At 42.4% G+C, this 27,501-nt stretch overlaps 1 protein-coding gene across 2 annotated transcripts in view; it reads left to right on the plus strand.

The window, feature by feature from the left end:
• Positions 1 to 27,501, plus strand: part of LOC137445593 (poly(rC)-binding protein 3-like) — a 618,838-nt gene that overhangs the window by 230,045 nt on the left and 361,292 nt on the right. For both annotated transcript variants that reach the window (XM_068147436.1, XM_068147437.1), the window contains exon 2: positions 10,507 to 10,563. The gene's annotated coding sequence lies outside the window, so the exon portion shown is untranslated. The remainder of the gene's footprint in view (positions 1 to 10,506; positions 10,564 to 27,501) is intronic.

A 27,501-nucleotide genomic window follows, 5' to 3' on the forward strand; every position in this document is an offset into this window, starting at 1 on the left:
CAGCCTTTTCCTCGTCTTCAGTCACCGTGTTCCCCTCCAGGTCCAATAGGGAGTGCAGGTTCTTCCTGCCCTTCTTCTCATTGTTAATATATTTATAAAAATGCTTTTTATTGTCTTTGACTGTGGTGGCCAGCTTCAGTTCCAGCTGGGCGTTTGCCTTCCTAATTTTATTCCTACATAATCTAACAACTTCCTTGAACTTACCTTGAGAAGCCTTCCCCTCCTTCCAAAGGTGATACAGCCTCTTTTTCCCCCTTAAATCCTCCAGGAGCTGCTTGTTCATCCAGGCCGGTCGCCTTCTGCGCCGGTTCGCCTTTCGGCAGTTGCAGTTTGATACCAAGAGAATGCTTCCCAGTTTCAGTTCCAGTGATTTTGGCAATATTCTCCCATGAAGGCTGACAAAAAGTGCACATTCCTGGTTTTGCTAATCTGTTAATGGCATAGAACTGGGCTCCCTCAAGCTGACAATAGTTTGGTGCAGGGCAGGTGGCAGTACCTCCTCCTGCCACTACTACCCAACAGGGAGGTGGTTCTGTGCCAAGTTAACTCCTATCTGACAGATCATCTCCAAATATAAAATAGAATAGAGTAGAATAGAATAGAATAGAATAGAATAGAATAGAATAGAATAGAATAGAATAGAATAGAATAGAATAGAATAGAATAGAATAGAATAGAATTAACCAGGTTGGAAAAGACCTTTGAGATCATCAAGTGCAACTTATCACCCAACACCATCTAATCAAATAAACCATGGCACCAAGCACCTCATCCAGTCTCTTCCTAAACACTTCCAGTGATGGTGACTCCACCACCTCCCTGGGCAGCCCATTGCATTGGGTAATCACTCTTTCTATGAAGAACTTCTTCCTAACATCCAGCCTAAACCTCCCCTTCATGGTGCAGCTTGAGACTGTGTCCTCTTGTTCTGGTACTGGTTGCCTGGGAGAAGAGACTAACCCCCACCTGGCTACAACCTCCCTTCAGGTAGTTGTAGATGGCAATAAGGTCTCCCCTGAGCTTCCTCTTCTCCAGGCTAAGCAACCCCAGCTCCCTCAGCCTCTCCTCACAGGGCTTGTGCTCAAGACATCTCCCCAGCCTCTTGCCCTTCTCTGCACAAGTTCACATGTCTCAATATCCTTCTTAAATTGAGGGGCCCAGAACTAGACACAAGTTTCAAGTAAGGCTTAACTGCTGACTTTAAAAGTCAGAATGGACCAACTCAAAGTCAATACTTTACAGGCAGGCAAGAGCAAAGGGAATACAGAGGTAGCTGGCAGTTGCCTGCTGCCCTCTACTTATGGACATGGCACTTGAAGCCATGGTTTAGTTAGTCACGAGCTGTTGGATTATAGGTTGGACTTGATGATCTCTGACGTCTTTTCCAACCTTATTGATTGTGTGATTCTGTGTGAAATCAATAGGCTGAATTTTGCCATTGTAAAACTATGGTGGTTTTAAGGTTTTCAGTGTTGTTGGGTGGCTAGGGGATGAGCCCTTAAAAGGTGCTCCATGTTTATAGCTTCACATTCAACAGGATCAACAGGAGCCCTCACAGTATGCATACAGGAGCAAAACACAAAGAACTTTCCCTGGTAGTGTTAGCTTCTTTGCAATCATTCCCATGGGAATTTTTCATGGGCAGTATATTCAGAAGTATCTGCCAACAAGAAGCACTCTAAGAACTCTCAATGAATTCTTTTTTCTATCTTCCCTCCCTCATTTCCTTGTATAGACAGTACATTTCTTTCTCCTTTCATCTTTGGGAGTTGACCATTTCCATTACTTTCTTCTGCTGAGGCTGGTAAGATGTTTTGTTGCATTTAGCAGTGAAAAGTGCAGGTCCAGGAGCATTTGTGTTGGCTGAGTAAGCAAAATGGAAGAGACTGGCTGCGAAAGTGAAAAGGTGATTTACACCACTTCCATGGTGCAGGGACTGTTGGTCACATTATATTGTACAATTATGTAATTATAAACAATCTAATTGGAGGCAGTTGAGCTTGAATACAGCAGGCTGTTATTTAGCAATCATCTCTTTCAAGGCTCATTAAACACAGATTTATACACAAAATAAAAGCTCTGCCCTGCAAAGGCTAAATATGTAATAGCATTTATTCCTCAAAATGTAATACATAGATCTAAACTGTCAACATCTGTAATGGATTTAGTCTGTGAATGTGAATGTTCAATAGGGATGACAATACCTAGCCCTCTGCCTTTATTTCAGGCATTATTTCTGTGTCTTCCTTTCTGTGTCTGTTTTGGAAAGATTAAGAGATTCCATATACAACTGTGATGCTAGATTTCAGAATTTGTCAGGCAAAGACATTACAGATGGTCAAATAGTTTTGAAAGGTAATGAAGATCTCTTTAAAATTAGTATTGGTTTGGGTCTATATTAACCCTTTAAAATTTTTAATTCTGGAATTATGAATCATAGAATTGTTAGGGTTGGAAGGGACCTCAAGGATCATCTAGTTCCAAGCCCTTTGCCATGGGCAGGGACACCTCACATTACATCAGGTTGCCCAGAGCCACGTCCAGCCTGGCCTTAAAAACCTCCAGGAATGAGGCTTCCACCACCTCCCTGGGCAACCTGTTCCAGTCTCTCACCACCCTCAGGGGGAAGAACTTCTTCCTAACATCCAATCTGAATCTACCCATTTCTAATTTTGTTCCATTCCCCCCAGTCCTATCACTCCCTGACACCCTAAAAAGTCCCTCCTCAGCTTTCTTGTAGGCCCCCTTCAGATACTGGAAGGTCACAAGAAGGTCTCTACCGCGATTGAGAGATGGAGACAAAGCTTGATGCAAGCAAAGTGTCTACTTTATTGTACAAAGTATGTTCTTTATATAGGCTAACATAATCAAAAGTAACTAGTGATTGGCAATTAAATGTGTCCGTCCGACAGTTACAGATTCGTGATTGGCTGCGGAGAAAATACCAGGGAACACACATCGCCAGGCAAGGCCCAGGCAGGTGTTAGACAAAAGGCAAACGATGAAGCATCTCTTATCTAAGTTCAGAGAGAAAACAAAAGACTCTCTTGCAATGTTTACCAGCTCTAATTCTCAGGTGGTTGTGGGACTTCCTGCTCCAGCACCTCCAGATCCTTCCTGTAACAGGCTCCAGAGCTGGACACAGTACTCCAGGTGGGGTCTCACCTGAGTGGAGTAGAGGGGGAGAATCACCTCCCTCAACCTGCTGGCTATGCTTCTCTCGATGCAGCCCAGGATCTATTTGGCTTTCTGGACTGCAAGTGCACACTGGTGGCTCATGTTGAGCTTCTCATCCCCCAGCACCCCCAAGTCCTTTTCTTCAGGGCTAGTGAGAGAAATTCATAAACTAAATGTTCTGTTGGGGCTACAGCAAGTCATTTTGGGGTTTGGTAATGGTTGTGTATGTAAATGTGTGTATATACATTAAATATGTATAAAAAACCTGAAATGTTTTTGTTTCTATTAAAAAAATAATAAAATTAAGAAATTAATATTTTCTTGGTAACATAGAGGTAGATGCTCAAGCAGTCTTCAGTGGTTCCTTAGTAAAATGATCTTGCAATGTTATCACCATGGTTTGGTAGAGAGGTTTTGGCTTGCTTTTCTGTCCTTTATGCAAGTGTGCACCATACAAAGCAGTAATAGAGAGCATGTGCTTATTAATGTAAGTGTTTTCAGATTGAAATCTATAGTGGTGAACTATTGTTTAACAGGTTGTGGGACTACCTCAAGAAATTAGTTTGGTTGAGCAACTTCATTTCTTTGAGGATACACATTTATAGTTTGAAACTGCCAACTCACTTTTGTATTCTACAGAATGAGTGGAAGCTGCTTTAATAATCTAACTAATCCCTTAGGTCTGGGTAGTTGGTTTGGTTGGTGGTATTGATTTTGAGGGGTGGGTTGGTTGGTTTGTTTTCAGAAGATCATGGGTAATGAACTTTACCAAGGGAAGTCACCTTGGAAAAGCTTACATTGTTTATATTCATTCTGTATCTTCTAAGGGTATAAATAGTGCATAATTCATATCAGCAACCTTTCAAATATCACAGTATCACATGATCACCAAGGTTGGAAGAGACCTCAAAGATCATTGAGTCCAACCTGTCACCACAGACCTCATGACTAGACCATGGCACCAAGTGCCATGTCCAATCCCCTCTTGAACACCTCCAGGGATGGTAACTCCACCACCTCCCTGGGCAGCACATTCCAATGGTTAACAACTCTCTCTGTGAAGAACTTTCTCCTCACCTCGAGTCTAAACCTCCCCTGACGCAGCTTGAGACTGTGTCCCCTTGTTCTGGTGCTGGTTGCCTGGGAGAAGAGACCAACCCCTTCCTGACTACAACCACCTTTCAGGTAGTTGTAGAGGGCAATGAGGGCTCCCCTGAGACTCCTCCAGGCTAAACATTCCCATCTCCCTCAGCCTCTCCTCATAGGGCTTCTGCTCAAGGCTTCTCACCAGCCTTGTTGCCCTTATATATTAAACTCCACTTTAAAAACAAATACTGAGTTATGTTAACATTGCCTTTTCTGTTTCTATCTAAAATCCTCTTCCTTCAAATAAATTGCCAGTAGTCTCCTGGTGTGCTGGATAAAAGTAGTAATTCTTCTAGTCCTTTACAGCATGTGATGGCTAGGAAACAGAGCGCAGTGAGACTTTATCTTGTTTGATCACTATAGTAGAGTGCTAGCTAGTATAATTGTCTTGGTCTGGAGGTGGAGAGAGAGTCAGTTCTTTTTGAACATTCTCATGTTGTGAAATTAGAGGCACAAACGAGGCCAAAATATCAAAAGGCAGGCTATTTATTAGTAGAAGGAAAGAGAGAGAGGGGAAATGGAGAGAGAAAGAGAGAGCAGGAAAGGCATCATATTACCACCCTTCCTGCCCAGCCCCAAGATGATTTAGTTCTGTGGAAGGGTGCTGCTGAATCCTTGTTGGGTTGCACTGTCCAACCTGTAGGAGGGGAGGGCAAAATCCCACAGTCCAAGTACTTCTCTGAGCAGCCCCTAACACGTGGTGTCTTCACTGAGATGTGTATTCAGTAAGATGTCTTTTCTCTTCTCCAGGAGTTCTTCTTTTCTTCCTACAGCAGGCAAAACTTCAGGCACAGCTTTGCTACTGGTGGTAAAGAGAGGGCTCCTGGACTGCTTCCAGGCTGCATGTTCATGGTGATGGCTTTTCTTCTGTGTCTGTCTTTTCCTCTCCTCATTTTTCTCCTCCTGAGCAGGCATCACTCAGGTCTTTTATACAGTTTTTCAGTCACAGGCTTTTTTAGATATGCGTCCAGATACTGTCCCCAGGGAATGTTGTGTGTATTCCTTGTGTGCTTGTGGGGGCATCTGTCTCCTCCTTCACCTTTTACCTGTCCATACACATAATGCATATCAGGAGCTTATAATGCCAGGTGCTGAATCCATTGTCTAGAGTCGGTACCAGTGGCATCCACCCATTAGATACTACTGTTACCAGAGCAGCTTCTCACCATCCCCTCCCTGGGCAGCTGTTGTCTGGGCAAGGAGCAAAGGTGATTTTTGTCTTTGTTGATTCACATCAAGAGAGACAAGATTTAGGCCCTTACAATAATGTGCAAAAGATTAAAGTTGGATACCAAATCAAGAACCTGTCTTTTCACATGTCTTTTGATTGTTCCTTGTTTGGTTTTTTTTTTTCTCTTGTTTTGGCTTTGAGTTACTGTCTCCTGATGCACCACTGCTACAACACAAAAATTGCTACATCACAGGGATTTTTTGCAGTGGCATAAAAAAGAAGCAGCATCCAGGGATTTGTCATAAAATTCATGTTAGCAATATCTCCCCAAGACACCTGCTCCCCTGGAAGCAACAGACAAGGAGCTCACCACAGGGATCGCACAGGGTCTTTGTCCTGCATGACTTCTGGTGTCTGTCCTTTCTACAAGGGGAAGAAGTTTAACCTCCAGGGCATCTAGTTTTGCTCTGCTTAGCCCTTTGCTGGGAAGTTCTGCTCAGGGCCAGAGCAGTGGCTGAGCAAGCCTGTGTCCTTAGAGGTGCTGCAGTATCTGAATTGTTGCTGTTTCTCATACAAGAAACAGGAAATTCATGTCTTGTCTCAGGCATCATGGAGTAGTAGCTTAAAGTTTAGGGTTTTGAATGGTTGCTTGATGTAATGTAAACACACGTTCTGTACAGGTAAAATGACCATAAGAGGAAAATGGAAGAACACTTCATGCAGCTTAGTTAATATTAATCACTGAGCACATTACTCCTTTTGGAAGCTTTAACTCTTAAGGAAGCTGTAACTCTTAAGAAATCAGGAGCTGGTTTCTGTTTGCACATTTTTTCTAACTGTATTCATATCAACTTTTGTATAGTACATTTCCTTCTGTTAAGGTCTAGTTCAAAGACAAAATGTTCCCTACTCTAAACACCTGTACCGCAAGCAAACAGCAATGAGCACATCTAATAGCATTCATTCAAAGACCTCTTGCCTCATTAGTATTGTGTAACTGTGTGCTGTACACTGAAAAATGGTACACAGCACCATCTTTTTGAAAGCAAGAAGCAAAGAGAAGGTTGTGTTATGGAATTCATCTTGATCTAAAAATCAAATGCTATTTAGAATCATAGAATGAATCAATAAGGTTGGAAAAGCCCTCAAAGATCATCAGGTCATAAAATTCAGTTTAAAAGAAGAAAAATGTTGTGTGAATTTTCAAGGTAATTTTGTTATCCAGATGAACACATGTATCAGTGATTGAATAGGTGCTAACGCATTTTCATTATGCTGTGGCTGATTCATAAGCCTTCCTCCAGTCAAAAAGGCAAGAAAGGTACTGTAGGTTAAAAATGTAGTGGGTAATAGTCCCAAAGACATTATGGATATTAAGGAATCATTTTTTCCCCTTCAGTCTTTAGTAAATAGGTGATAAAGATATAGTAGTTGTGCCAGTGTTTATTCTGTGACTCACCTTTTAAGATGTTTTGAGACACTTATAGAAAAAGGGCTGTGAAAAGTTTTCTCATTTATGACTGTTACTAGGGCAGAGCCTGCTCAGATATCTAGACCATTTGCTGTAGTCAACAAGACTCATGCACCTTCAGGGAAAAGCAGACCCTTCTGAGAACATCAGGGAAGTAAAGCATCTGGTTTCATTTCCTACTCCTAGTAATTAGAAAGACAGAAGTTTTAATGCTTCCAAGGAGTTAATGTCAGTATGGTATTCAAGCCACAGAACTAGAGAATGGTAAAGCAAAGTGAAGTATTGTTCACAAGTGGGGGCTGAGGGAAAACAGCTTTGAATTGTTTGTTTGAAAGTGACTGGAAGGACAGAGGAAAATGCTCCTTGTGCTTCTGATCCCTTAACCTGTAGCTCAGTCCAGGGCTCTGAATTCTCTATTGATTGTCCTTGGACTTCTTATTGCAACCTCACCACTACTGACCTGAAAAATCACTAACAGAGAGTAACCTGAAGTTTATACCAGGACAAGAAGCTTTCTCTTCATGTCTTTAACCCAAACCCCAAGGAGGCAGCATGCTTCCCTAAGAAGTAGGTCTACTCTGCACATTGGGCCTTCTGGTTTGTAGCATTCCCTTCAGAAGTGAGTCTTTTTTTGCTTTGTCTGTCTTAATTTATGGAAGCAGTTTTAATGCAGGGCAAGGGCTGGCTTAACCTTGCCAACATCTCCAAGCCACTTTCATGGTCTTTGTTATTGATTGGTTCCCTTGTAGAGCCTGTTATGCAAGGAAAGCTGGGACACTGGGGGCCACGGAGGTGGCATGCCTGCTGCACTGGACAGGAATATATCACTGTTTTCCCCTACCCCTCAAGTGACTGTGGTCAGCCAGGTGGATAGAGTATAGGGAATATACTGTACCGTTCATCCTATCCGCCTATTGGTTCTGTCTCATGGAAGGTAGGGTATGACTGCAGAAGACACTGTCTCTCTAATGCTTCTCAACCTACTCATCTGCTCCCGGAGCTCTGTCATTAAGTGAAGGGGTTCCTTCACCTGCATGCACCTCCTATATCTGTCATTACTGCTTCTGTCCTGTAATGGTATAAGAGCAGGGCTCAGCCTGCATTCTGAACCCTGTGCGGCTGCATGTTCCTGCCGGTGCTCTGTCTGGCAAGCTACATCAGTTGTGGCAAATACAGAGTTTAGAGACCATATCATTGTCAGTCTGGCAGAACTTCAGCATCCTTCTGCCATGTCCTACCACACAAACTGTGTAACTCTTCCTTCTCTCATCATTGAATAAGTGTGTAACAAGGCAATTTGCTTGCAGGCAATATCAGAGACTTCATGATCTTTAACTGGTCTGTTACAAATCTTCTCCTCTCTCAATTGTTTATTCATTTCTGCATCTCTTTCCTTTTTATACTATACGAGCATGCTGTGACAGCATTATTCCTAAGGAAATTTCCTGATGTGTTATAAAACCAGATTGTTGTTATTTCCCTTGCAGCATGTAACACAGCATTAGGTTTTACTTTCGATTTGCAATTGGCTATGTGTCAACACAACTCAGCACAAAACAAACAAAACCATGGAAATTATCTCCTCTCTCGCCTTCCTTTTACATCCTAAAATACTGCCACCTGTAATCCCTGGCCAAGACAAGAAAAGGGGATCTGCAGGTTAACTGTTGCAATTCAGGCACTGTTGTATCTCTCTCAAGTTAATAGAACTTCTGCCACTCAGTTAAGTGGAAATAGGATTGAGCCTTTGCTTACTGACCTCATTCTGAAGCACTGGAATCTCCTGCACCTTTAAAACCATGGGTAAAATAGGAAGGCCAATGTTATTATAGATTTGGGGGGAGGTGAATTCATGTCAGGTGTCATAAGTTAAATATTCCTTACTTGTGTGTCTTTTCCTAGCTACCCTGAAACCACATCTTGTGCACCGGTTAAGTGAAGTTCGTGAAAAAACTTAAGTCAGGAATGATGGATTCACGTTTTGTGCTTCACTTCAAAGGGAATTAATACAGCATGCTACAGTTCTGTACACCAAAATATGTAGGTTGTGTATTATATCAGACTCGAGGTGAGGAGGAAGTTCTTCACCGAGCGAGTCATTCGGCATTGGAATGGGTTGCCCAGGGAGGTGGTTGAGTCATCGACCCTGGAGGCGTTCAAGGGGAGATTGGACGTGGCACTTGGTGCCATGGTCTAGTCATGGGGTCTGCGGTGTCAGGTTGGACTCGATGATCCTCGAGGTCCTTTCCAACCTAAGTGATACTGTGATACTGTGATCACCTCAAATTCAGTCAGATAATAAACTTTATGTTGCATTGCTGTCATGCTAGTAGAGTTGAAACACAACCTGTTTTCTTCCCAAGAAGAGTATTAGCATTAACAATGTATTTTACATGCATTAATGAGGGTAAATTAACTCCTACTTACTTTCATAGTATCATAGTATCATAGTATCATAGTATCAGTCAGGGTTGAAAGGGACCACAAGGATCATCTAGTTCCAACCCCCCTGCCACGGGCAGGGACACCCCACACTAGATCAGGCTGGACAGAGCCTCATCCAGCCTGGGCTTAAACACCTCCAGGGATGGGGCCTCAACCACCTCCCTGGACAACCCATTCCAGGGCTTCACCACTCTCATGGTGAAGAACCTCCTCCTCACCTCCAGCCTGAATCTCTCCACCTCCAGCTTCATTCCATTCCCCCTAGTCCTATCACTCCCTAAAATCCTGAGAAGTCCCTCCCCAGCCTTCCTGTAGGCCCCCTTCAGATACTGGAAGGCCACAATTAGGTCACCTTGGAGCCTTCTCTTCTCCAGACTGAACAGCCCCAACTCCTTCAGTCTGTCCTCATAGGAGAGGTGCTCCAGCCCTCTGATCATCTAGTGAATATCTAGTGAACACAGTCTTTTTTGCCTTGCTCTAAAACTTAAGACAGTTCAGGAAAACTATTTTAAATCCCAGTTTGGTTGTGTGAATAAAAGCTATGATTTACAGAGAGCTGGTTTTATCACAATGCAATTAATATAATGGTACTGTTGTCAGAAAACAGTCCCTCTCATCTCCCCAGTCATTATTCCTTTACCTTTCCCTACTTTTCTACTCTGTTCTTTTGACTTTACCCTGAGAGTGAAATAATAGGTAGAAAGAAGAAAAGATAAAGAGTGGAAACAGGGTAATAATGCTTTCTGGTCTTGGCAGATTTGTTCAAAGGGTGCTGTAAAAATTTGTGTGTGCATATTTTTTACAGTCAGTAATCTTCAGGGGGGATTTCTGTAAATCTTTCTGAGATCATCCTTAGAACTTGAACCTCCATGAATACTCTGTATAAATATTAAACCAGGGTAGGCTACTGATTGCAAATCTAAGTTATCTTTGAGTATTTGAATTCTAACAGAAAGCAGAAAGAAATTTGTGGGCTGCTAAGCTCTCTATAGTGGCAGTGGTTTTCCTCCTTCCCACAAAAGTCTGTCTTTTTAAATTGTTGTAAAGAGAACAAAACTTCATCATGATTGAAAATTTATTGCTTTATATTTAACAGATCAAGTTTTCTTCAAATTGAGGAGTAATTGTGGCCCATGGACATCTGATGTGATAGGTAAGTTGATTTTGCCACATCTTACTACTTTGCAGTTATACGTCAAATATTGATCTTGATTATGCTACTTGTGTAAGTGCTGCTGCTATGTACAGATACTGTCTCACTTATTTTGCATCTACTCTAGTGGAACTTGAAAGAAAATTTATCTCCTTTCCTTGTCTTCCAAACCACAATTTGAACCCAAAGTTTATATTATTACTAACAAATTCAGTATTCAGCAACAATATACGGCAGGAGAGACTGAGTGAAAAAACCACAACCAACACTTTGATATACCTTATTTCCTGAAATAATGTGGTTAAGATATTTTATTGTGAAAAAGAGTATTTAGGCTTTGAAAGAGACAGCCCAGAAAACCTAATGTGGTTGATGTGTAGTCTAGATGTTCGTAGAGCACTTAATAACTGAATATAATAGTAGTCAATGACACTAAATTATATAGTGACGCTCTCACCTCTCTTCACTCTTCTCAGCTAGTTATTCAGATGGGCAGTGTTGTAAAGAAGATATCCAAACATGTCAGTAATAGAGAAAAAAGAGACTAAAGTAAGGGTAGAGTTTTATGTTTGTGTTGCTTACTGAATTTTACTATTCATAATAGTTTAATAGTTGGGACATTGATCTACAGACCTATTTTGTCTTACAATCATCAAATAGTGGCGTGACCAAGCAGGAGTTTTGCTTACCCTGGAGTTTGGGAGGCTGTTCTACCTTAACAGAAGTGGAGGGAAATGTGAAAGAATTTGATCTAAGGTTGTGTGAGGCTTTAGAAACCCCTTGTGGCAGGGTCCTCCACAGTGGAAGTGATTACTGGAAGGGTTGTGACGGTCAAAAACAGTTACACATGTGGGAGTGTCCTGCACTACTTGTGTCTCTCAAGCAGATGCATTGTGGTGAAGTGCATTTAATTGCGCAGAGCTGATCTGCAGAGAGAGTTGAACTGAAACTTGCAGCAGAAATTTCTAAATATGAAAAAAAAAAGGGGGGGGGGGGAGAACAGCAAATGACTCCTAGTTTGTCATCTCTAAAATCTGGGGTGGGAGACTGCTTAAGGATGTAATTTTTCAAGTGGTAACTCTTTCTGAGGTAATCTAGACAAAACATAGATCTCTTGTAGGATTATGAGTCCAATGTCAATACATATCATACAATCAATAAGGTTGGAAAAGACCTCAGAGATCATCAAGTCCAACCTATTACCTAATACCTAGCACCTCATGACAGCTAAACCATGGCTTCAAGTGCCACATCTAATCCTTTTTTGAACACCTCCAGAGACGGGGACTCCACCACCTTCCTGGGCAACACATTCCAATGGACATTTACTTTTTCTGTGAAGAACTTCCTCTTCACCTCAAGCCTAAACTTCCCCTGGTGCCTGCCCTTCCTAAATCCATGCTGGCTGGGAGGAAAGGAATTATATTACCACACCCCTCATCCCCCCCCAAGACAGTTTGAGTCTGTGGAGGAAAGGTGCTGCAGAAGATGTTGGGTCTGTAGAGAAATGGTGCTGAGGCTTTTGCCGGAGAAGAGCTGTGGTCCTCTGGGGAGATGTTGGGTTGGTACAGGAACGGTGCTGAGGCTCTGGCTGGAGAAGAGCTGTGGTCTTCTGGGCAGCCTGGGTCTGTAGAGCAGCATTGTGCCGGGCTTTCCCTTCTCAGTGGCATGGTCCGTCTCCTGTGTTTTCCTTCATCTCCGTTTTCCTTCTCCCTAACACGCCAGTAGTTGCTTGAGTCTTTTATACAATTTTTAGTCCTTAGGTATGTATCCAAGTATTGTCCCTCAGGAATTCCAGGGGCAGGAAATAATCCTTAGGCAAATGTCCCGGTATCGTTCCCCCCCGGAAATCTTTCTGTGCATTACTGTGTGTTTGGGCAAGAGATCTGGATGGGGGGGGGGGGCCCTCTGCCTCCTCCTTCTCCTCATCCAGACAAGCCCCCACACTCCTTACACATCAGGAAACAGGTGGTGAAATCCGTTATGTCACTCTTCCCAGGGTACTTGATGGGTGGAGATTATCTTGTCCTGAAGGCGTGATGGCTGGGTCCTTGGGTCCATTGTTGTAGTCCAGTGTTATCATGATGCAATCACAAGCTGATTTGCATCCAGGATTGGTAGACAGGATTCTTTGCACCTTCCTTCCAGTGGCTCTGTCCAACATATATCAGCTATTCTCTCAGGGGATTTTATCTTTGTTGAGTCACCCCAGGAGAGCCAACTTTTAGTCTCTCACAATATGCAAGGTCAATATTTTCACTCACTGTGTCAGAAACAAGGGTCCAATGTTTTGGAAAGTTAAAGCCTGACAATTATAAATGATACTGCAGGCTGAAACAAAATATAGGGGTGGTAGAATACCAGTCTGAGACACACACACAGTGCTACCAAGACATAGAACACACTTGAAATTTCTCAAAGTAACATTAATGTCCTAAAAAAAAAAAAAAAGAAAGAAAAAAAAGTGTCAGCCAGACTTTTGTGCTTGCAAGAGAAAAAGGCACGTTGCTAAAAATGGAGGGCAGGCATGGGCAGCTAGTTCAGAGAAGGAGATTCCAGGAAGTTGGGAACATGGAGCTGAAAGGGAGATGAAGAGCTCAGAAGTGAGAGCTAAGTGGCAGAGGTTATAGAGAAGAAGCCTCAGTGAGAAGCTAAGGGGGACAGGAAAATGAAGAAATACAATTAAAAGCATCCTTCATAATCCCAGGCTCTGTGCACCGGCTATCTCATTCCCAGTGCTTCATTACCTGTTGTGACGGTAGCTCCCCTTCTTCATTCATTCTACTTTAACTGCCGTTCTCATGGCTTGAACAGATCAAAAGGACAAAGGGGATGAATTCAGACACACAGAGGCCACGTCCAGACAGGTCCTCTGAGGAAGGAAAATGAGAAAATGAAGGAGAACCATCCATATGTAGTGCAAAACAGAACAATAGCATAAACTGTGCAGTGAATGTGAGCTACACGTGTAAGAAGTCAGAGCAAATTCAGCTTTAAGGTAGTTATCACATGATGATCTTCTTTACACATTTCCATGTTATGAATAAGAGGTAGCATACCATGATGAACCTTGATTTCCACCACACACACACCCCAGCCTTGTTTTGTCTTTTTAAAACATGTTTAAAATGCATTAACCAGAATAATAAGCACATGAAGAGATTTAGACATATCCAGGTTTTATTCTTAATGGTACTTCTAAATATTTTTTTCTATAGTGCTGTGCTTTCAAATTGATCATTAAAATTATTACAGTGATGTCAACATTTATGGGTCAGCAGCCATGTATTAAGTACTGTTCCTCACAGAGTGGAAGTAAGAGTTGAGAAAAATTAAAGTGAATTTTTAGCTGATAGAGAGCTCTTGAAAATGCCAGTGTTGTTTCTATTATGAGGGCACTGCAACATGCAGAAACTCAGAAAGATGTCAGTAACAATAACAACCTATCAGAGCATGTGCAGCAAAGACGTGAGATTTAACACATCCAAGTGCTGGGCTCTGCACACGGGCCACAGCAATCCCATGCAGTGCTACGGACTGGGGTCAGAGTGGCTGGAGAGTGGCCAGGCAGAGAGACATCTGCGGGTACTGGTTGACAGTAGGCTGAACATGAGCCAGCAGTGTGCTCAGGCGGCCAAGAAGGACAATGGCATCCTGGCCTGTATCAGGAACAGTGTGGCCAGCAGGAGCAGGTTGTCCAGACATAGGACAGAGGGGGCTCATTCATCAGTTATGGTCACAGGCACTAGACAGATTCAACTTGGGGAAGCAAACTTAATTTAAAAACCTGAAATTTGCCAGTTGACTTCGAGTAGAAGAGTCAAAAATCGTAATCCTGGCTTTAACTGTTATAATGAAACTTTTTTTTGTGTGTTAAATATTATGTGTTTGAAAATTCAATACATTTTAAAAGCTCTGGATTTTCACTTACACAGATATGTCATATCTGTCCCTCATAGAGTTTGGGAGTTTAACCGCTAGGCCCTCTGGGGAAATATCATTCAACAAGTTTCAAGCTGCAACTGGCATGAGGTCATTATCCCTCTTGTGCTCTTTCATTCAGTTCACAGTCAGAAAAATTATATTGTGCCCTGATGTTTTGGTGTAACTTGAGAAATCAGCATGCACAAACAGTCATATTGTTTACTGTCAGTGTCTGCATTGAAATTTCCTTCCTTCAAGGGAGAGCAACTGTGAGAGCCTGTGTGTTGGGAAGTGTGTAGTCTTACAGTGCAGCAGATTTGGCATGAAACAGGAGGGTCTTTCCTAGAGCAGTTATTCTTGTGGATAAGGCTTGGCTTGACCCACTGCTTCTTGGATGCCAGCTCTCTCTTGTTAACATAAGAAGAAATGACGAGGGAACTGGAGGCTGAAGTCCTTCTGAGCTTGTGGCATTTATATTGTGAGGCAGTTGAGATCGAGTTCATTTTGCTAAGCTGCTCACCCATAATGGATCTGTCACTGTGGCTTGGCTTTGCTGCTCAGTGCTCTCCCAGTGAAAGTTCCCAGCAGACCACTCAGATTTAATGTTGTCAAATAATAACCCTCTCCTCTCCTCTCCTCCTCAGAATACATTTAGCCTTTTCATCGACTTAATAGGCAGTTGTCCTTTTTAGCAATGCTTTACTTTTGAACTGGTATCAAGTAGCTGAGAGCACCTCTTAGTTTGACCCCAATTTTCTCTTGTTCAGCTGGCAGAAAGATGGCACAGACAAATAATGGGGAGTATTTTGCGTCAGAAAACTCCATTCTGATTCTTTCTGGAATTAAATATATCTTTGCATTTCCCTCTTATTGGTATCATAGAAGTTCTTAAATTGTTCCTGATGTATAGATGTAATGGATAGGGAAGTTGGGAAAGAAAATCATGGTAGAAAGACTGGTCATTTGAATGTGCTGCCCAGGGAGGTGGTGGAGTCACCATGACTGGAGGTGTTTAAAAAGAGACTGGATGGGGCTCTTGGTGCCATGGTTTAGTTGATTAGATAATGTTGGATGATAGGTTGGACTCAATGATCTCAAAGGTCTTTTCCAACCTGGTCTATTCTATTCTATTCTATTCTATTCTATTCTATTCTATTCTATTCTATTCTATTCTATTCTATTCTATTCTATTCTATTCTATTCCATTCCATTCCATTCCATTCCATTCTATTCTATTCTATTCTCACAAAAAATTTAGAACTCAACCTTCCTCTCAACTGTATCTGGGAATCTGAGTTAGTTTTCAGAAACTGGAGCTACTAATAAACCAGGAAATAAATAACTGCTTTTTCATAGCCACTCACTAATACTGAAATTAAGTGTATTCAGCTCTGATTGTCTTTTAATCTGGTTCATTTAGTTGCATCTGAACTATAACTTTAAGTCTTAATAGAGCAGGAGGGTGTTCTGCCTCTCCTTTTCTTTTACCCCAGGAAGAGTATTTTTTTTTCCAAGTCAAATTACCAAATAAACCTGCAGAAACACATCCATTTCTAAATATAATAAGCTGAGCTATGGACTTTACCAAGGTCTGGGAAGCCAAGTGAAAATTAAATCACTGACCCTCTTCTCTACCAATTTATCTCCTGGGTCTCTCCTCTTCGGATTTCTTTTCCATCTTTCTCCTCCTCTCCTCTCCTCTCCTCTCCTCTCCTCTCCTCTCCTCTCCTCTCCTCTCCTCTCCTCTCCTCTCCTCTCCTCTCCTCTCCTCTCCTCTCCTCTCCTCTCCTCTCCTCTCCTCTCCTCTCCTCTCCTCTCCTCTCCTCTCCTCTCCTCTCCTCTCCTCTCCTCTCCTCTCCTCTCCTCTCCTCTCCTCTCCTCTCCTCTCCTCTCCTCTCCTCTCCTCTCCTCTCCTCTCCTCTCCTCTCCTCTCCTCTCCTCTCCTCTCCTCTCCTCTCCTCTCCTCTCCTCTCCTCTCCTCTCCTCTCCTCTCCTCTCCTCTCCTCTCCTCTCCTCTCCTCTCCTCTCCTCTCCTCTCCTCTCCTCTCCTCTCCTCTCCTCTCCTCTCCTCTCCTCCTACCACTCCCTTCAGTGCTGATTTATTTTAACAGCAGTTATATAACTGTGCTTCTCCATCGGGACACAGCTTATACAGGTATTAGCAGATCTGTGCAAATCCTTAGAAACCTGTTTTCAAGCTTGAGTTCAAAAGAGCAGTGGATTCCCTGGACAGCGCTGTCTCCCACAGCATGCCCCAGTTCCAGGTTGGCGCTACACCCTGCGTTTATGTTTAATAGGCTGTCCTCGAATTTCCCTTCTTTACCCTGCGCAGCCCTATCTGCAATAACACAGCATCTGAACTGCTCATTTTGTGCTTATGAAGGTAGACAGAAATAAAATGCTGGATAAAGTGTTATATTTCTAAACCAGACAAAAGTTCTATGAATTCTGCCATCAAAGTGTGGCAGTCAAAAGTTAACTGAAGAGTGAAGTTTGCTTCATTCTGAACAAGTTCTATTTACCAAAACTATGCTGAGACTTTCTTTCTCATGTATGAAACTAAGTGCAAGAAATAAAAATGTGTGTATCTGATACTTCTTTGTGGTATGTTTGTACCATTCTCTCTCAGAAGATGATCAGAGGGCTGGAGCTCCTCTCCTATGAGAACAGACTGAGGGAGTTGGGGCTGTTCAGTCTGGAGAAGAGAAGGCTTCAAGGAGACCTAATTGTGGCCTTCTAGTATCTGAAGGGGGCTACAAGAAAGCTGGGGAAGGACTGTTTATGGTGTCAGGTAATAATAGGACTAAGGGGAATGAAACAAAACTAGAAATGGGTAGATTCAGATTGGATGTTAGGAAGAAGTTCTTCCCCATGAGGGTGGTGAGACACTGGCACAGGTTGCCCACAGAGGTGGTGGAAGCCTCATCCCTCGAGGTTTTTGCAGCCAGGCTGGATGTGGCTCTGAGCAACCTGATGTGTGATGTCCATGCCTATTGCAGGGGGTTGGAACTGGATGATCCTTGAGGTCTCTTCCAACCCTAACAATTCTGTGATTCTATGATTCTGTCCGTGGCTTTCTAATTTGTACAGTAACTGAGTACTCGCTGTCGGTCTTCCATCACTTCCTCTTGCAAATGGATTTGGGAGAGGAGAGTGCTTGACAAATCTCTTCTGAGATCATTCTAGGTCTTACAGTTTGTGTGTTAATTGTAAAAGCTTAAATGAAATACCTGGGGTTGCAGTCACCTCATCATCTGTTTTTCAGATAGCATTGTTATCCCAAAAATCCTCTTAGAGATAAATTAAAAATGGCTGTAGAAAAGATATAGCCTGGATGTAATAATGAAGCAGGTGTTAAGCAGTAGCCCATTATTAATGTATTAGCTTTTTGGAAGATAATTATTATATTTATATTGCTGCTTGAAGAGAGAGACCTAAGCAACCACCCTATCTAGCTGTTGAAGGTTAGGATTGAGTGATGGGTGACAAACCTGAAAGGGACCCAGCAGCAGCAGAGCTGAAATTTCTTCCAAAGCAAATCAGTTTTAAGATTTGCTTCTTACTTGCTAGGCAGTGCTGTTTGCATTTTTCAGCTGAATCCAAATTAACTCTGGAAGAGGCAAAATCCTTATGTGTGTGCAAGGCATGGATGGAAACAGTACTTCTTCTGTATCATTGCCATTTAAATTCTGTTTTCAGTTTTGCCTACAAGAAAAAACTGGTCCCCCTGTAATTAAGAAGTGGTGATGCAGACACTGAAACTAGTGAGTCTAAAGATTATTGTGAGGTTTCAACTTTGCAGGTGGGCAAGTGTGCAAAAGCTCTGATTCCATTTAAAAAATGGACAATGGAGACAAAATCAGGGCATTTATTCAATATTGCAGTAAATTTAGACATTCAGCAAGCAATTTCTGTAGCAAGCTCACACTTGCCTACAAAGAGAAAGCCTGGAGTTTAACTGCTTCTCATGAAATTATGATCACTTGCAATTTGGGAGCAGAAATAATACTGCGCTGAGGATGAAAAGCCTCAGCTGCTTTGCCAGCGAAATAACTGTATCTGAAAGGATCCTGGCTAGATATGTTCCAGAGGGCCACTGTGCCAGTGAAAGGAGAGCCTGGAGTCTGTGTTAAACATGTTGGTTCCCTAAGTAGTCAGTGACTGGATTCATTTCAAATGCTTGACTGTCTTCCAAATGAAACCTTTCTGCACAGGATTGATAAATCATAGAATCATAGAATTGTCAGGGTTGGAAGGGACCTCAAGGATCATCTAGTTTCAAGCCCCCTGCCATGGCCAGGGACACCTCACACTATATTATTGCTCACAGCCACAGCCAGCCTGGTCTTAAAAATCTCCAGGGATGAGGCTTCTACCACCTCCCTGGGCAACCTCTTCCAGTGTCTCACCACCCTCATGGGGAAGAACTTCTTCCTAACATCCAATCTGAATCTAACGGTTTCTATTTTTTTGTTCCATTCCCCCTGACACCCTAAAAAGTCCCTCCACGACATTTTTGTAGGCCCCCTTCAGATACTGGAAAGCCATAATAAGGTCTCTCCTCAGAGCCTTCTCTTCCTAACTGAGTAGCCCAAACTCTCTCAGTTTGTCTTCATAGGAGAGCAGTTCCAGCCCTTTAATCATCTTTAAGGCCCTTCTCTGGACTCACTCTAGCAAGTCCCAATCCTTCCTGTAACGGGGGCTCCAGAACTGGATGTAGTACTCCAGGTGGGGTCTCACCAGACCGGAGTAGAAGGAAAGAATCACCTCCCTTGACCTTTAGTTTAACTCTGTGTACAACAGTGTCAGCGGTACTGGGGAAGGGCCTATTTCACAGGTGTGATTGCACTATAAACAGCCAGCTTTGTGACAGGTCCAAGGGATTGTAAGCAATTAGGGGCAGATAAAACATCTGCCATTGCGCTTTGTATTGTGGCTGGCACATGGGGCTCTGCTGCTATCTGGTTCTGGTGGGAGCTGTCAGTCTGGGAGAATTATAACAGCTAGCAACTGTATAAAATGCACAGACAGGGTGTTCATATGTAAGAAAGGTACTGGATCAGCCTGAAACTGGAAAAGCTTTTGAGAAATTTCCTTATTAAGAATTTGTTACTTTTCTGTGTTGTTTAATGCCCAAGAAGAATTATTTTCTCATTAAAAAATACTGATTTATCTCTTCCTGTAGGGAATAAACATGATCACAAAGTCAAAATAAGATCTTGTTCAAGAGAGACATTTTTCCCTCCCACTTTTCCCATCATTGAAGGCAAAATGTGGAAAATCAAAAGAAACATTCTTGAGCATTTTTTTTATCTACAAAATAGACTCTTTCAGATATTATTCTTTTTCCTGATGCAAATTATGTTATTCCCTGTTTTAGGACTGGAGTCTTAAACACCCTAGAAGCCCTTATTTTTGTGAAGATATTTTCTTCTACATGAAAATAAAAGTTTCCAGGGTGGCGATTTTTTTATTGCTTTTAGTTTCCCTTTTGAATCTTGAAATATTTAGGATTGTTGCCAGTAATGAGCTCCTGCCCTTTAAAAATGCTTCCTGTGCTTTATAAAACCAGGAGGGGGTTGGTCTCTTCTCTCCCAGGCAACCAGCACCAAAACAAGAGGACACAGTCTCAAGATGTGCTAGGGGAAGTTTAGGCTTGAGGTGAGGAGAAAGTTCTTCACAGAGAGAGTTGTTAGCCATTGGAATGTGCTGCCCAGGGAGGTGGTGGAGTCACCACACATGGAGGTGTTCAAGAGAGGATTGGGTATGGCACTTGGTGCCATGGTTTAGTAGTCATGAGGTGTTGGGTGACAGGTTGGACTTGATGATCTTTGAGGCCTTTTCCAACCTTATTGATTCTATGATTCTATAACTCACAAACTGAGATTATCTTTTGTAAAGCAAATAAAAAGATAAGAACTGTTTCTTAGTTATCAGGAGTTTACAGTTTATCATTCTCTTGAACTTGTAGTGTAGTATTCTTCCCTAACATGACACTGCAAAGCTGTGAGTCAGGAATTAGAAATCCTTGCCTTGCAAAATGTCTAGATTGTGAGAGCTGTTTTCCATGTATACCTTTCCAGATGACTAAGCATTTGAAGAAGAGCTAGATCCTTTTACCTCCCTGTAGTGTCGCCCATTGACTAGCTTGTTTGGGACCACAACAGCATTTTTAAAGAGCCTTCTTTTTCTAGTGACTGGCAATGCAGCAGTTTGGGGTTTTGCATTGATGCATTTGTTTTCTAGGTAAAAATGAAAAAAAAAAAAAATAGGAGTAAACCTTGATAAAATGATGTGAGTAATGGCAGTGATGTGAGTGCACAAGCCCTATGAGGAGAGGCTGAGGGAGCTGGGGTTGCTTAGCCTGGAGAAGAGGAGACTCAGGGGAGACCTTATTGATCTCTACAACTACCTGAAGGGAGTTTGTAGCCAGGAAGGGGTTGGTCTCTTCTGCCAGGCAACCAGCACCAGAACAAGAGGACAGAGTCTCAAGCTGTAACAGGGGAAGTTTAGGCTTGAGGTGAGGAGAAAGTTCCTCACAGTAAGAGTAATTTGCCATTGGAATGTGCTGCCCACGGGGGGGTGGTGGAGTCACCATCCCTGGAGGTGTTCAAAAAGTGATTGAACATGCCACTTGAAACCATGGTTTAGTAGTCATGAGGTGCTGGGTGACAGGTTGGACTGGATGATCTCTGAGGTCTTTTCCAACCTTATTGATTCTATTATTCTATGAGTGACAGCAGTTATGTGATTTCCTTAATAAAGCCTCCAACTTCTCACTATAAGGACAGTGCTGGAAACACAAGTCAATACTTGTAGCATTCACATAAGATTAATAGAGTTGGGGAAGACCTAGGAAACTTTTTTTTCTTATCTTCTTTTTTTTTTTTTTTTTTTTTTTAAACTTCCCTCCACCTGCCTCAGTGAAATGAATGAAGTTAACCCACATCTTTCACTTTTACGACTAGAAGTCAGCAGTTGCAATGAATATCTATGTCTTTTGTTCTGACTTGGGGGTCTGTATCACAGAATCACAGAATCACTGAGACCTCAAAGATCATCAAGTCCAACCTGTCACCACAGACCTCATGACTAAACCATGGCACCAAGTGCCATGTCCAATCGCCTCTTGAACACCTCCAGGGATGGTAACTCCACCACCTCTCTGGGCAGCACATTCCAACGGCAAACAACTCTCAGTGAAGAACTTTCTCCTCACCTTGAGACTAAACTTCCCCTGGCTTTCTGTTCAGAAAGGGACTAGGCGCAGTAGTGCAGTAGTACAGAATCATAGAATCAACAAGGTTGGAAAAGGCCTCAAAGATCATCAAGTCCAACCTGTCACCCAACACCTCATGACTACTAGACCATGGCACCAAGTGCCACGTCCAGTCCCCTCTTGAACACCTCCAGGGATGGTGACTCCACCACCTCTCTGGGCAGCACATTCCAATGGTGAACGACTTGCAAAATCCCCGCAGTTGGGAGTGACTGGTGGTGGGGAAAACTACAGCTGCTTCTCTAACAAAGGGATGCATTGCAGCCTAGTTGTAGTTAAATGTACACTGTATTTCCCAGGAACATTTCTCTCAGCTGGAGTTGTCTCCCACATATACTTCAAAGGCTGGGGATGTTGCAGTTTGTGGCATGTTTTTAAAGCCTGAATTCTGCACTCAGCATGGCTTTGTTTACTATGAAATTGTTAGCAGAAAGCAAATCTGAGCATTTTAGGTTGAAGTGATGGAAAGGTTTAATACTCGTCTTTCTTTGCCTTCCAAAGGACTACATAGCTTTTAATTATCTAAGTAGAATGAAACTGCCCAGCTGCATGAGAACCATGAGCCAGCTGTAGGTATTGGAAGCTGGAAGCACCAAGACCCTCTTTCCAACAAAAGCATTCATAAGCCAATCTCATATTGAAAGTGCTAAATAACAGTGAATTGCTTAAACACATTTACAGATCTGGACCATAACCACATGTCTTCATCTCACAAAACTGCACTGCTTTCTGGCTTTTAAATTAACTGTAGCAAGGCATTATTACTGAGAGTTTCCACATCTCCCAGTGTGGTTGCGTACTGTGATCTGAGCAGCAGCACCGTTCCTGTGTTTACCAAAAGTACCAAGTAGTGTTTTAGCTTGATCCTTCCCTGGCATTTGCTTGACAGATAAATGTGGGGCTTTCTCTAGAATTATTCATGGAGAATCAAATGGCAAAATCAATTTGGGTCCTTCCTACAAGCTGATGACCATTTACTCTGTGCATTTGTTAGCCATTGGAATGAGCTGCCCAGGGAGGTGGTGGAGTCACCATCCCTGGAGGTGTTCAAGAGGGGATTAGATGTGGCACTTGGTGCCATGGTTTAGTAGTCATGAGGTGTTGGGTGACAGGTTGGACTTGATGATCTTTAAGGGCTTTTCCAACCTTATTGATTCTGTAATTCTATGAAAATATTTTCATGTTGAGCTGGATTTCTTGAAAGTGAAATAGGCAAATCAGAAAAGAATGAAAAAGCCAGCAATCAGGAATATGAGGCAACTTCCATGTGTGTGGAGATCTCATCTCATTGCTGATGGTAGTCAAAGGCAGAATAGTGAACAGCATGCACTGCATCTGTCTGACTTTTCAGGGGGGGTTGGAGGTGTTTGGAGGTTTTTTTGTTTGTTTGTTTCCTACTATTGCCATACAACATGCACATGTAAGTCTTTTAAATACAAATACATTATAAGGGCTGTTTATAGTGCTTAAGTGCTTGGCTTAGGAGATGTGGGGAGCTGATTTTGTTTAAAATTTACCATCTCTATATGTTTCAGAAAAAAATTACTTAAATTCAGAAATATACTGAAAGTGTGTGTCCAAATAGATATTATTTGTTACTGTTGTTTTTCTGTTACTTTAAGTCCTGATTTTCTCTATTAGTGGCTTCACTATTCTACTTTTGAGTACACAAAGACCTGCAGTTCCCATGAACATGACTACATTGTATGAGATACAGTAGCAGCTCATTCGCATTCAGGTTGTACTAGACTGCAAGTGCTATTCTATCTCTCTGCGAGAAACAATAATGTTTTACAAGGCTGAGTTTTAATTGCATCTTCTAGCTGGGGGCAGAGGAGCAATCCCTGAAGGGTGCCTTTTCCCTTACTCAAATGGAAAACAGCAGTGCAAAAAATCATGTTTAAGGTAGAAGATGTTTGAAAGTTGCTCACTGGCTTACCAGCCTGGTTTATTTTGAACTGAAAGGAATACTGTCTCTGAGACAGCTCTGTGAGAAAATAGTTTTTTTTTAAGGGAGTTTTTCTGGATTAGTGCAACTTTTAAACATTTTAATTCTACAATTAAACACTTCCTAAATACTTCTATCAATACTCTCATGTTTTTCTTGCTGTCATATTTCAGATACAGTCATATTTGTGTGTCTGATAATGGTACGGTTTATAGAGTGGAAGGAATTACTCATTTAGTATTCTGTCATGCTTATTAGTGGGTTAGAAACTGCTTGCTTCTGTCTGTTGCATAGTTGGGGTCGGAGTGGCAGGAGAGCAGCCAGGCAGAAAGGGACCTGGGGGTACTGGTTGACAGCAGCTGAACATGAGCCAGCAGTGTGCCCAGGTGGCCTGCTTGAGAAATAGTGTGGCCAGCAGGAGCAGGGAAGTCATTCCGCCCCTGTACTCAGCACTGGTTAGGCCACACCTTGAGAACTGTGTCCAGTTCTGGGCCCCTCAATTTAAGAAGGACATTGAGATACTTGAACATGTCCAGAGAAGGGCAAGGAGGCTGGTGAGAGGTCTGGAGCAGAAGCCCTATGAGGAGAAGCTGAGGGAGCTGGAATTGTTAAGCCTGGAGAAGAGGAGGCTCAGGGGAGACCTTATTGTTCTCTACAACAGGTGGTGTTTTTTTTTTCTACCAGACAACCAGCACCAGAACAAGAGGACACAGTCTCAAGCTGTGCCAGGGGAAGTTTAGGCTCAAAGTGAGGAAAAAATTTCTTCCCAGAAAGAGTAATTGAATGTGGTGCCCAGGGAGGTGGTGGAGTCACCCTGGAGGTGTTCACAAAAGGATTGGATGTGGCACTTGGAGCCATGGTTTAGTTGTCATGAGGTGTTAGGTATTAGGTAATAGGTTGGACTTGATGATCTCTGAGGTCTTTTCCAAACTAGTTGATTCTGTGATGCTGTGATTCTATTGTATGATTCTATGAAGAGGATGAAAGCACAGCAGTGTCTGCTAGGGAATTCTTCCATGCACATTACTGTTAGTAAATAAGAGGTAAATGCTCAGCTAATGTTTTCCTAGTTCAGACTTTTCATGTGTTGTATGGACAAGATCATCTCTCCCAGATGAGGCAGGGCACCTTGGCAAGCCAGTCAGAACGATTTTCTATGAATAAGGAAGAAAGAAGGGCAGCAGAGCTCTGTTCCCCTTGTGTGGAGTACTAACAGGGAAAACACTATATGCCATTATTGCAATACTTTGTGATTAGTGCTCAGAAAATCAAAGTGGGACGAAAACTGCATGAATGTTGCTTGACAGTCTGCTCAATTTTTAGTGAAATAGAATAGAATAGAATAGAATAGAATAGAATAGAATAGAATAGAATAGACCAGACCAGACCAGACCAGACCAGACCAGACCATGTTGGAAGAGACCTTCAAGATCATTCCGTCCGACCCATCACCAATCCAACCCACGTAAACAACTAAACCATGGCACCAAGCACCCCATCAAGTCTTCTGAACACCTCCAATGATGGTGATTCCACCGTCTCCCCGGGCAGCCCATTCCAATGGGCAATCTCTCTCTCTCTGTAGAACTTCTTCCTAACATCCAGCCTAAACCTCCCCTTCCTGGTGCAGCCTGTGACTGTGTCCTCTTGTTCTGGTGCTGGCTGCCTGGGAGAAGAGACCAACATCCACCTGTCTACAGCCTCCCTTTGGGTAGTTGTAAATAGCAATAAGGTCACCCCTGAGTATCCTCTTCTCTAGGCTAAGTAACCCCAGCTCCCTCAGTCTCTCCTCATAGGGCTTGTGTTCCAAACCCCTCACCAACTTCGTTGCCCTTCTCTGGACACATTCCAGCAAGACAACATCCTTCCTAAACTGAGGGGCCCAGAACTGGACACAGTACTCAAGGTGCGGCCTAACCATGTAGTGCTTCTTCCTAATTCTTCATGCCTGTGTTACTCAGCTGATATCTGTAGACTGATAGAGGATGTTGCTGCCACACAGAGTTCATACTAAAATTCGAATTAAATACTCACCACAATTGTAAATTAAAAACTCAGGTTCACCAATTATTTAAAGAGCTCTGCTTCACTGAAAATTTGAATTCAGGCACCTACTCTTTTCCCTTCCTGCCTGAATTTATAGCTCTCACATGCAGACAGAACTTATATTTAGTTTATACCGTGCCCTAGATTTGTTTCCATTATCTCAACCTGGAGCAACCTGTGTTTATTTCTGGAATATGGTATCATTGTTCTTGAACTACAGTTCATACAGTGTATGTTATCTTTTCTATGTTGAACATGCTCAAGGAAAATCTTTTCAGTTCCTGTTGCTATACTTAGACACTTGAGTGGGTTAAATGTGGAAGGAGGAAAACTGTGTTGGGTGTATTAATCCCAATTATGATAATGATCTTTCAAGAGGAGGCTTATTTATTTATAGATTATACCAATTTTTGTGATGCCAGATGTAATGTTTATAGTTGGGGAGGGTTGAAATTGCCCCCCCAAAATAAAATTGCCAGACTAGCTCAGCAAATGAAGCAAACAAAGCTGTTATTTACAAACAAGACTGCAATCAAACTATGAAATGCAATGAATATGTAGAAAATACATCATATTTACATGTATGTACAATATATAAACAACACAAAAACCAGGGGGTTGCCAACAGCTTCCTTCTCTTCCCCCACTTTGCTTGTCCCTGTACATGGGACAAGAAAACGAAAGGAGAAAAGCAGAGAGTTGCTTGTTAGTACTTAACCACAACAAAGAAATGCAGCCAAGGTGAGAAGCAGCCAGCTAGTATCTGCAAGAGCAAAGAAAGTGAAAAGAGAGAGAGAGTTAGTTTCCACAACTAACTTTATGTTAGCAACAGACCAATGGGACTATTTGAACCTTATCGTTATTTTCCCTTTGTTGTGGTCTATAAAAGGATAAATTAATGTCAAATAAGTGGAGCGATTAATTAAAAAAAAATTAATAATTTTATTAATCAGAACAAAAAAAATCCCACAAAAACACTAATCAAAACCTATTTACAGATTCGAGGGGTTCGGTTGTGGAACAGATATCTCACCAGCAGGAACAAGTAACAATTTAAACAATAAGTACAAAAATCTAGAAACAACCAACAGCACTTTAAACTGTAAAGAAAAGCAACCTCAGCAATGAAGCCAGCGATTGCCCACAACAGGGGTGGGGGGAGCACTAGAATTCCCTGGGGCAACAGACCTTCAATAGATGCTTATAAAAATCAGATATTGTAATTCCTCACTGATCCTGATACTTCGTGGCACACGTTCAGATCTAGACAAACCAAAATGGCGCAGACCACGTGGAAGCTGCAGGAGCACCGTTTCACTTTCTATTGGTGTCTGCAGCTTATTACTGAGGCAGGATTTGTTCCCAAAGGATTTGTAGCTGAAAGCTTTGTAGAGGGGAGGTTTCTCGGCTGTAATCCTTTTGTAGCAGCGCTCGCTCCTTTCTCCAGTCAAACAAAACTGTCCCAGGGACTCAGCTCCTCTGGGGTTTCACCGCTCGGCCCGGCAAGACACGTGTCTGTCCTCTGGGCTTTGCAATGCTGAAAATAGCGAGAAAAGCCTAAAGAACCAGATCTACTAGCTTCTGCCTTATTGTCTGATTCAGAGTAATTTTGAGGCTTTTTGTCCATTCAGGACACCCTTTTACATCCAGTGTTAATTAATTTACATTCTATCACTTTCTGTTCAAGATCTGTGGAAAATTTTCCTAGGCACAGCCCACAACTGCCACAATAACTCAAAAT

Source organism: Melanerpes formicivorus, unplaced genomic scaffold (assembly GCF_026170545.1).
Source record: "Melanerpes formicivorus ecotype bairdi unplaced genomic scaffold, bMelFor1.0.p_v2 SCAF_15, whole genome shotgun sequence".
Taxonomy (NCBI): Eukaryota; Metazoa; Chordata; class Aves; order Piciformes; family Picidae; genus Melanerpes; species Melanerpes formicivorus.